This window comes from Mya arenaria, chromosome 6 (assembly GCF_026914265.1).
Source record: "Mya arenaria isolate MELC-2E11 chromosome 6, ASM2691426v1".
In the NCBI taxonomy this organism is placed as follows: Eukaryota; Metazoa; Mollusca; class Bivalvia; order Myida; family Myidae; genus Mya; species Mya arenaria.
The window spans coordinates 74,935,400-74,948,364 of NC_069127.1; positions in this window are offsets into that span (position 1 = coordinate 74,935,400).

Genomic DNA, 12,965 nt, shown 5'->3' on the forward strand with positions numbered 1-12,965 from the left:
TTGGCGTTTGATTTGCACCGTAGTCGACATAACTGGCCAAATAGTTGAAGTTTCCAATGCTATATCATTGTTTCAATATCTGTCATATTCAATGTACACAATGATAAGTTTGATGACATACTTTTGCGGAAGCCTTGCATGTGCTTAATACAATGACGATGGGCAACTTCTAACTTTCTCATGTCATTTGCCGAGTGCTGATTCCACATTTCACATCCATACAACGCTTTCGGGGGGATTTCACACTGTCCTCAATGTAATCGCACTGGTCTTTTCAGGACATATGCCATTACTACCTATGCTGAAATAAGTCCCTCTTAGCTTAATACACGCTTCGCGCATTGGTATTTTAGCAGATAAATGATATTCACATGCAACACCCAAGTGCGTGTATTTATCAACGGTGGAAACTTAATTCTGACCAAGTGAAAATGTTTGCATTTACTTCGGATGTAAAATATAGCCACCGTCTAGAGTAGTCCCAACAGATGTCAAGCATGTTATCCAATCCGGCTTAAGAAAAAGACACCAAGACCATGTCGTCCACCACTGTCGGAGAGCACATCTTAAGGTCATGTATGCAAAGACCATTGCCACTATTTTGCAGTTCCTTTATATGTCTATAAAGAGGAGATACATTAACGGTGAACTTTTCACGCCCTGTCTGATGCCTTGTAAAACTGGAAATTCCTTGATACTTAACACGGCTTGTCACATTCGAATACATATAATGAAACGCTACCAATGTATTAAATTAATGCCAATAACAATTGATGATGTATCCTTGTGTAGCTGGATATGCTTGATTAAAAGACCGTCGATCCAGACACGGCCAAAGGTCTGTCTAATGTCCAGAAAACAAAGGTACATTGTAGACAGGTTTAACCGTTTTCATTAGCAAAGCTGTGACATTACCGAAGTGAAAATGATGTCATGATGCACCCAATTGTTATTCTGAAATCCACCTTTTTAAATCGTATTTTGACTTTTTCCCGCCCTTTTGAAATGAAATTATTCAAGCTCGCTTCATTAAATCTGGATAATATCCTAATCGCAACATACTAGTGTGCAAGTTTGAAAGGGTATTTGATACAAAGTTTTCCCCAAAAAATAAATGTCCATGCATAACACTATCTGACCCACACGCCTATCCATTTAGAAATGTCTATATCGCGTTTGTCACAACAACAGCTGACACGACAACTTTTTGATCAAGGGAATTTCCGCAAACGACTGCTCCACCGCCTCTGTTATATGTTCTTTCCAAGACTCGTCGAACTCGGGTGAATTTAATAGAGAATACAGTGACTGAATATACAAGGCCCATAAGGCTCAATAGTTTTCTACCGACCTTTGCATATCTCCCCTCTGCAAAGCTTTTTTACGCGCTTTCACTGATTTCCAGAAATAAACGAAGTCTGTTTCGGCCGCCCTTTCAAGTTTTATGGTCCAGATTTTGCAGAAATTCTTCAACTATTCGTTTTTGTTAATTTCTGAATGCGCACTACACTGCGCATTTTTGTACTAAGCATATTCAGAATAATTTTCACCGCTTGGCATACCGGCCCAGCACCAACTATTTCTTAACACCGTCATGTTCTTTTCTGTAGAACAGAGAGCTCTTCCGACCAATATGGTTTAAGGTCTCTTTGGAAGATCTGTTCCGGAAATAAATAACTCGAACATTCTAATAGTTTATCACATACACTTTAATACAATTTGTCAAAGCCCCTTTCGTCACATGGGTCTATATTAAACTGGTTAAACTCATGATGCAATAAATATTCATAGCAATATATATGATTTACCTTGACTTTTTTCCAGTTAATACAATTAGTGATATTAGATGCATTATATTCATTATAGTCAGAAGATTTAAGCAATACTCAAGAAATAATAGGTCCACGTCGAGAAACGTTTAACAATAAACATCAGCAACTTCATAATTTGTCACAAAGTCTATATTATCCCCTGGTATACATATGTGGATGGGAATGGGAATATGATCATTCTGGCCCAAAAATGACATTTTGAGATATTGTAACCTTTATGATGCCAAGTATATAAACAACCATTTCATGATCAAGCATATTCTGATCAATGTTCTTTCGTTTCAAAAAAATAAAATAATACTGTTTTTATTTCAAAAACGCCTCACATCATCGACCAGAAATGTTTGCACCTTACCGTCATACAAACGTAGTTACCAAAGTCCAAAAGCCGAACAGCTGACCAACTCTTTCGGTAAATTAAACACACGTTAAAAGGTTATGATCAACTAAACGTCAATAAATAGTGTTGCAGAGGGTTTATTGCTGAAATTGACGTGTTTTTTTATGTTGACAACAAATAACTAAGTTTTAAGCTCGAAAATACCATGAAAAATCAAGGGGAAAAGAGTGCGCGATTTGATTCTCGCTTTTTCTCGTTATTCACGTTAGCGCCACAATGATCAAAATCGCGTTCCCATCCACATATAAAGTCTATAAGTGACGTATAACAACCGTCATATGATACGTTAATGTTGTCAGAACGTATACACGATAGCATTGTTTAACATATTGAGAACAAACTAATGAGGGACCTTCACATATCGACGTCTCCCTCATGTACACGAGCGTACAGTTCCACATGCTACAGGTACGCCCCTGTTGCTCCGAGTGTTTGTAACCATAGAGTCAGTGATATTTATCGTATTTATTGACCGACATTTATTGCATTATAATTATAAGTAAATCTATAAGCCAATTTATAAAGATATTAATGTTTACATCAACAAAACCAATGAAGCCAGGCAGATATAAAGACTTTTCAAAACAGGATATGTATGTGACTTGCTCTATATATTGTGTATATGTTTTTAAAAGCTCGGTAGAGCTTATGTTGTCTGTTTCATGTATCAACTTGTAAATAAATATTTCGTAAATAAATATTATTTGACTCAGCTCGAGTTATATGAAAACAAAATCAGGCAGCATTTTTTTTAGCTAATACTCTGACAAATACTGATACAAATTAAAGAATTGTCAATTGTATTTTTTCCCATGCAATTAGATATTTTTTAAAAGAATGATATTTTTTTTGCTATAAATCATAGTATTCTTTACTGTTGGTTCATCCTAGGGCATCAGCGCCACCACTTTTATAAATATGTGCATTTTTCCTTTTTAATGTGCTTATCAGTTTTGTTGTGTTCCAGCATTGGTACTATACATAACAGTTATGTTTCCATGCGTGAGAATGGTCTTACGGGGTCTGTAAGCATCGAAATGTACTTGCTATGCAATCAAATCTCAAAATATGCACACTTCCGATTCGGGAGAAAAGCTCCTGGCACCACAGTTTGCACAATATTGAATCGAAATAGTAACCAGCCTACAATAGAAGTGTTCTTACACGGTACCACATTCTCCGATTTTCGAAATATGTCCGCTAAATGAAATTATCAAATAAAATATAAATCATTCTCGTGTTTGTTCATGTAAACAAAGGGCACAGCTCCACCACGGAAGTGTCGACAGCTCTTTTTCTTTGCACCACTGTAAAGTGGTGGAGCTGGCGTTTAGAGGCCATGTAAATAGGATTTCTAATAGTATCCAACGTAAACCAAATTATGATCAATGAGTCAGTTGTAAATAATAACAGTAAAATAAAATCAACCCACCTGGTTATTAGCAGACACACGAACGTTAAAGATGCTTTTAGTGTTTTTAGACAATAGGTTAGTGCAATACTTAAAACATAAACAAAATACCTGGCGCTCCATACACCCAATCCTTGTCTGAGCATGCGTTAGCTGCATCAGTACACTATTGAACTGTTGTGTCATTTTCATATGTACATATAATTTTAGAACAGCTTTGAGAATGATGCGAATGTACCAGTTACATCATATATATGAAACCCTCTAATAATGTCCGCCACGGCTTTTAATTAATATTTTAGGCGTTGGTGCTCTTCCTTTACATAATTTTACATATTTTTTCTGGGTGGACGCTTTTGTAAATTGAATTATGTTGGAAACCAATTAATTTCCAAATTATTTTTCTAAATACTGGGTGGAATACATCAAGTCATATATCATTTTTATGAAGAATTTCAAAAGATTTGAATTATTTATTTTATATCAAACGGAGTGGTAATACATATTTTACGTAATTTAGAAAAGAGTATTTTTACAAATATAGGCACCACCCTTTAGGAATGCGTACTTTTAAAAATATGTGTCATATCTTACAACGAAAATTCAAGGTGTTTATTTTTGTTTTTATAAAAAAATACAACTAGTAGAACTAGTCTGTATATAATCTGCATTCCATTTTAAACAATCATAGTAGAAAAAACAGTGCTCGGCTTTCCTCATTTACAACTAGATGGACGAGTTAAATGTGAAAAAGGCTCTTTATAGGAATGACGTCACCATTACGTCATATGTACTTCCGTTGTGTGGACAATTCACAATAAAAAAAAAATGTTCTTATGATTGATAGACATGTTTTCACATGCTCAATACACGGTAAATCAAAACTATCATTATTCCTGAAACTTGTATACCTTAAGTATCTATTCTTGCTTGATTTATCATTTAGAGTAGAGATTAAAGCATAAACCGCTGCCCTATAGTTGAAAGGTCATTTTGGAAGAAAATTCGGAGCTCCTCGGCCATTATTTTCAAAAACAACCTCGGATGTATTTGGACGGTTTACATACTCAAAAAGTGGTACGTTTAAGTCCGCTGCAAATAGATCGCGTAGTAATCTGAATTAGTTGTTAAACTTTATGACTTAACTCTAGGGAATCTTAATCATGTTTGCAATAATACACTTCACTGGCAATCAATTTAAACTGAGAGCAATGAATACAACTCTTAAACATTACATTTAATTAATGATATTATTCAAAAAATTACGGACTACTTCAACTGATGTACCGGTATACATCCGAGGTTGTTTTCGATAAAATGGCCGAGGAGTTCCGAATGTTTGGAAGAACTGTCATGGCGGACGGTGCAATTTTTAGAGTTTGTTTTTCAAGTGGAGTGATTTTTCTTAGGAATAACTTGACCCCCCCCCCTTTTTTATTGGATTAAAATGTAATTTAAAGCTTGTACTTTAAGAATATATGTGGTTATCATAGCCTGCATTCGCTCGAAATGCCTTTAAATGTTGTCTAGAAATTATAATTTTACATTGAATTATATAGGGAAAAACAATGGTGGTGTGTAACCTTAGCAAATAGCTCGACCAGATATAGTCATGTACGAATTTTGTCCCGGCTTTCATCAATCATGGTATTTGGTAATAGGCAGGAAACCAACTGTTCAAAAAGCGTATCCAGTTGATCAAAGAGAAATAACTATTCCCTACAAAACGACGCAATTTCTCGTATGATTTGTTTCCCCTATGTCCAGAACCAACTCGCTTTCTTACATTTTATGTCGTTTCGGTTTCTGAAGCGAGTACTGGTCTTACATCAAATGAGCATACAATAGGTCTTTATAATCCTCGCCTTTAAATATAAACAAACGATCTGGAATTAGCAACACCTAGTACTAATTTAAAGTATTCTCGCAACCCAGCGACTGTGATTAAGAAGAATAACGCTTCTCCGTATTTCCACGTCGTGTAGTGTAGCAGTTGTTTCCCTTATACTATAAAGAACAATATCGTTCTACAACAATTTTCATTTATGTTTACTTATATATACACACTCGCATTATCGTCAATTCGTTTACTTATATCATAAAGGACCATCACAGTATACAATAGGAGTCTTGCCCCCTCCCAATGGGCCTTTCCAAGGACAAAATCTCGTTAAGGAGCAAAACATCGTAAAAACGATGATTGCTCCTATCCATTTTACACTACTAGTCGAAACTCGTTATGTCGACTTTGTCGGGACCTAGGGAAAAATGTCGAGATAACGAACATTCGACACATCCGCATTTCAAAAAAATAAACACCAATCCAAACACATTTGAGTTTGATTTATGTCCGCCATCCGACTTGTGCAATTCAACTGTCCTGTTGCCGACGTGAAAACAGCAAACGTATTATTGAAAAATAAAGTGAAAAAAGAGAATTATTTGTGTTAATTTATTTAATTCACCTTTATTGATTACTCGAAACAGATATTAAACCACAACAGCATACACTTGTACATTGTAAGAAAACGGTATAGCACATATGACAACAACTTGAAATAGCACATTGGCTATGCCTGTTTGTTTTCTACATGCAGTTTAGAGAAACTTCTTCGTCACGTAACTTTCAATGTTGTCGAATTTCAATTATGGAAATATAATTACTTTTTTTCAACAGAGATGGATATTTTGTCTATTTATTAATTATTGTATCGCTATAATGAACAACAAACTAATAATGAGAATTCAATAACAAAATGGCCACATACATATAGAGCTACAGATAACGTCTTTTACTTAAAAGTGTATTGTACACATTTATGCAATTATGTTAAGTTTAGTGTATGTCATTGTTTCATTTCATAAAGAGTTTTGGCGATTGTTAAAGTGTATAATGCACCATTCAGTTCCAAAACATGCCTCAATTTTCTTTATTTTATGAACACTTTAATAAAACACCCAATATGATACTAATCTGTAGCTCTGGCATGGATATTATACTGAACATATTGCAGATATTTTATCTGAGACATTCAAATGAAAATAATGTTAATGTTAGAAATATGTTCCACTGTAAATAAATGATCACCATGATGATGATGATGATGATGATGATGGTAATAATGTCCATTTTGTCAGACCCTGAGAAATAACCTGCTTGAGATCGAACCCCAAACCGTTTGGGCGTAAAGCGGACACATATACCACTAGTTAATTCTCAACCTCATCTGGATTATCAATTTATATAACATTAGAGGTATATCTCAAAAGTATATAAAGCAAAAAAGGGATCGATTTAAATTACGATGTAATGGTTTTACCAAGAAAGGAAAGATGTGAACCCCTCTGAGAAACAGGATGTCTTGGTCCAAGTATGAGGTGGTTCCCTGCTTAGGCTGCAGTCTGTGTATTGATCTTGATCCAGAAAATTGAATCCTCCTGCTTACCTCCTGCTATTTTAAGAAAAATAAATTCATTTGTTTCACATCCATTATTATATGGCACAAATTACTTCAACATATGACTAATGAACAAAATATTTACAATGTTACTTAAGAATGTTTTCTTGTGCTGAAATCCCAATCGCCTTACTAAGTGGCCATAATCAAACTGTCGTGCACGGTACACACATATGAGTGTGCCAATAATTTAACAAGAGTGCCTATGTTTGCAAAATATGCCCATGCAAATTAAGAACAACAAGTTTGATGATAACAGGTTGAACATCAGCAAAATTAGAGAGCGCATACTGTAATTTTTTTGCCAATTTAAGACTCATAACTCTGAAGAGACTCAGGCTGACTGGACAACGACTTCTTAAGTTATTGATCAAACAAGAACGAGAATAGATAATTTGCATATTTAATTTAAGGCCGGTAACTCCCGAATGACTCGAGCGGCATGGTTGGTAATATAACGTTAATGCCCCTACACATTCTGGCTAAATTTGGTGATGACTGGACAAAGACTTCTAAAGTTATTGAACGGACTAGACCGATTTTAGGTAAATAGAATCATACAAGGGAGAAAACTTATGAATGGCTTGAGCAATGTCGCTGAATAAAAACATGCCTAAGATATTATGCCCATACAGTTTGTATAAACTTAGTAATGCCGGGACAAAGGTTTCTAAAGTTATTGACCAAAACTTGATAAATATTAGGTAATTTCTATAATTAACGTTTGATAACTCTCGAATGGTCTTAGTAATATGGGTGGTTAACGTTCTTGTCCAAGATATTATACCAATGCACATTCTGACCAAACTTGGTCTTCAATGGACAAAGGCTTCTACAGTTAGCAATAGGAAATTACCAATATAAGGTAATCTTAAAAACTTATTAGGACGGTATAGCTAGTAATCCAAATGGTCAGAGATATAATGCTCATTCATATCCTGGCGGTCTGACGCCACCCGCACACCAGCCCGACTGTATGCAACAGGTAAAACTATAATATGCGCCATTCTGTGAGCAGGTGTATAACAACAAATAAAGAAACCAACTTAAACCTGAAGGGAGATTAATTTTACTATATATGTCAGACTTGGAATTTGTTTTGGTGAGAGCTTAAATGTTGAAATAATTATGGAACCTAAATATCACCTATAAGATGCCAGATTTGGAATTTGGTGAACGCTTAAGAGTTGCAAGTGCCATAAAAAAAGAAATTTGAGCATGTTTCAAAAAAAATGTTTGTAATGTTAAAGCTGCACTCTCACAGATTGACCATTTTAACAAAAAATAAAAAAGTTGTCAAAACGTTCAATATGTGAGAGTGCAGCTTTAAGAAATGGTCTTAGGGTTATATATTCGTTATAAATGACATCATTTTATATCACTTCAAATACTCAACAATTCCATTCGTTAATGCAATGGGGCACTGGGTTAATATAAGACAAGTAAACTTTTAATTTCATTGTATTATAGGAGAAAAAAATGGTAAAATTGCTGTATCTGTTAAGTTGTTTTTATTACAATCTGGCTCGCATCTTTTGTGAAAATGGTTCATACTATAGAACTTTTAAACATTTTTAATTCAGTTTTCTGAGTCTGAGTCTTAGACTCAAGATGTAAGTGAAAACGGACCCAGATTATTTCCGCTGCCTTCATCCATTGACATGTACATACACTAAAAGAGAGGCACAAGGACAACAGACATTACATGAGAGGCACGAATTAAGAGTCTTACATACACTAAAAGAGAGGCACAAGGAAAACAAACATTACATGAGAGGCACGAATTAAGAGTCTTACATACACTTAAAGAGAGACACAAGGACAACAGACATTACATGAGAGGCACAGATTAAGAGTCTTACATACACTTAAAGAGAGCCACAAGGACAACAGACATTACATCAGAGGCACCGATTAAGAGTCTTACATACACTAAAAGAGGGACACAAGGACAACATACATTACATGAGAGGCACAGATTAAGAGTCTTACATACACTAAAAGAGAGGCGCAAGGACAAGAGACATTATATGAGAGGCACAGATTAAGAGTCTTACATTCACTAAAAGAGAGGCAGAAGGACAACATACATTACATGCGAGGCACAGATTAAGAGTCTTACATACACGAAAAGAGAGACACAAGGACAACAGACATTACATGAGAGGCACAAATTAAGTTTTACATACACTAAAAGAGAGACACAAGGACAACAGACATTACATGAGAGGCACAAATTGAGAGTCTTACATACACTAAAAGAGAGCCACAAGGACAACATACATTACATGAGAGGCACAGATTAAGAGTCTTACATACACTAAAAGAGAGCCACAAGGACAACATACATTACATTTGAGGCACAAATTAAGAGTCTTACATACACTAAAAGAGAGCCACAAGGAAAACAGACATTACATGAGAGGCACAGATTAAGAGTCTTACATACACTAAAAGAGAGGCACAAGGACAACATACATTACATGAGAGGCACAGATTAAGAATCTTACATACACTAAAAGAGAGGCACAAGGACAACATACATTACATGAGAGGCACAGATTAAGAATCTTACATACACTAAAAGAGAGGCACAAGGACAACATACATTACATGAGAGGCACAGATTAAGAGTCTTACATACACTAAAAGAGAGGCACAAGGACAACATACATTACATGAGAGGCACAGATTAAGAATCTTACATACACTAAAAGAGAGGCACAAGGACAACATACATTACATGAGAGGCACAGATTAAGAGTCTTACATACACTAAAAGAGAGACACAAGGAAAACAGACATTACATGAGAGGCACAGATTAAGAGTCTTACATACACTAAAAGAGAGGCACAAGGACAACAGACATTACATGAGAGGCACAGATTAAGAATCTTACATACACTAAAAGAGAGGCACAAGGACAACATACATTACATGAGAGGCACAGATTAAGAGTCTTACATACACTAAAAGAGAGACACAAGGAAAACAGACATTACATGAGAGGCACAAATTAAGAGTCTTACATACACTTAAAGAGAGACACAAGGAAAACAGACATTACACAGATTAAGAGTCTTACATACACTAAAAGAGAGGCACATGGAAAACCGACATTACAAGAGAGGCACAAATTAGGAGTCTTACATACACTAAAAGAGAGCCACAAGGAAAACAGACATTACATGAGAGGCACAAATTAAGAGTCTTACATACACTAAAAGATAGGCACAGGGAAAACCGACATTACAAGAGAGGCACAAATTAGGAGTCTTACATACACTTAAAGAGAGCCGCAAGGAAAACAGACATTACACGAGAGGCACAATTTAAGAGTCTTACATACACTAAAAGATAGGCACAGGGAAAACCGACATTACAAGAGAGGCACAAATTAGGAGTCTTACATACACTTAAAGAGAGCCGCAAGGAAAACAGACATTACACGAGAGGCACAATTTAAGAGTCTTACATACACTAAAAGAGAGGCACAGGGAAAACAGACATTACATGAGAGGCACAGATTAAGAATCTTACATACACTAAAAGAGAGGCACAAGGACAACATACATTACATGAGAGGCACAGATTAAGAATCTTACATACACTAAAAGAGAGGCACAAGGACAACATACATTACATGAGAGGCACAGATTAAGAGTCTTACATACACTAAAAGAGAGGCACAAGGACAACATACATTACATGAGAGGCACAGATTAAGAAGTCTTACATACACTAAAAGAGAGGCACAAGGACAACATACATTACATGAGAGGCACAGATTAAGAATCTTACATACACTAAAAGAGAGACACAAGGAAAACAGACATTACATGAGAGGCACAGATTAAGAGTCTTACATACACTAAAAGAGAGGCACAAGGACAACAGACATTACATGAGAGGCACAGATTAAGAGTCTTACATACACTAAAAGAGAGGCACAAGGACAACATACATTACATGAGAGGCACAGATTAAGAGTCTTACATACACTAAAAGAGAGACACAAGGAAAACAGACATTACATGAGAGGCACAAATTAAGAGTCTTACATACACTAAAGAGAGACACAAGGAAAACAGACATTAGCACAGATTAAGAGTCTTACATACACTAAAAGAGAGCCACAAGGAAAACAGACATTACATGAGAGGCACAAATTAAGAGTCTTACATACACTAAAAGAGAGCCACAAGGAAAACAGACATTACATGAGAGGCACAAATTAAGAGTCTTACATACACTAAAAGATAGGCACAGGGAAAACCGACATTACATGAGAGGCACAAATTAGGAGTCTTACATACACTAAAAGAGAGCCACAAGGAAAACAGACATTACACGAGAGGCACAATTTAAGAGTCTTACATACACTAAAAGAGAGGCACAGGGAAAACAGACATTACATGAGAGGCACAAATTAAGAGTCTTACATACACTAAAAGAGAGACACAAGGACAACAGACATTACATGAGAGGCACGAATTAAGAGTCTTACATACACTAAAAGAGAGCCACAAGGACAACAGACATTACATGAGAGGCACAAATTAAGAGTCTTACAAACACTTAAAGAGAGACACAAGGAAAACAGACATTACACAGATTAAGAGTCTTACATACACTAAAAGAGAGGCACATGGAAAACCGACATTACAAGAGAGGCACAAATTAGGAGTCTTACATACACTAAAAGAGAGACACAAGGACAACAGACATTACATGAGAGGCACAAATTAAGAGTCTTACATACACTAAAAGAGAGGCACAAGGAAAACAGACAGTACATGAGAGGCACGAATTAAGAGTCTTACATACACTTAAAGAGAGACACAAGGACAACAGACATTACATGAGAGGCACAAATTAAGAGTCTTACATACACTAAAAGAGAGGCACAGGGAAAACAGACATTACATGAGAGGCACGAATTAAGAGTCTTACATACACTAAAAGAGAGGCACAAGGAAAACAGACATTACATGAGAGGCACGAATTAGGAGTCTTACATACACTTAAAGAGAGACACAAGGAAAACAGACATTACATGAGAGGCACAATTTAAGAGTCTTACATACACTAAAAGAGAGGCACAGGGAAAACAGACATTACATGAGAGGCACGAATTAAGAGTCTTACATACACTAAAAGAGAGGCACAAGGAAAACAGACAGTACATGAGAGGCACGAATTAGGAGTCTTACATACACTTAAAGAGAGACACAAGGAAAACAGACATTACATGAGAGGCACAATTAAGAGTCTTACATACACTAAAAGAGATGCATAGGGAAAACAGACATTACATGAGAGGCACGAATTAAGAGTCTTACATTCACTTAAAGAGAGACACAAGGAGAACAGACATTACATGAGAGGCACGAATTAAGAGTCATACATACACTTAAAGAGAGACACAAGGAAAACAGACATTACATGAGAGGCACGAATTAGGAGTCTTACATACACTTAAAGAGAGACACAAGGAAAACAGACATTTCATGAGAGGCACGAATTAAGAGTCTTACATACACTTAAAGAGAGACACAAGGAAAACAGACATTACATGAGAGGCACGATTTAAGAGTCTTACATTCACTTAAAGAGAGACACAAGGAGAACAGACATTACATGAGAGGCACGAATTAAGAGTCTTACATTCACTTAAAGAGAGACACAAGGAGAACAGACATTACAAGAGAGGCACGAATTAAGAGTCTTACATTCACTTAAAGAGAGACACAAGGAAAACAGACATTACATGAGAGGCACGAATTAAGAGTCTTACATACACTTAAAGAGAGACACAGGGAAAACAGACATTACAAGAGAGGCACAATTTAAGAGTCTTGCA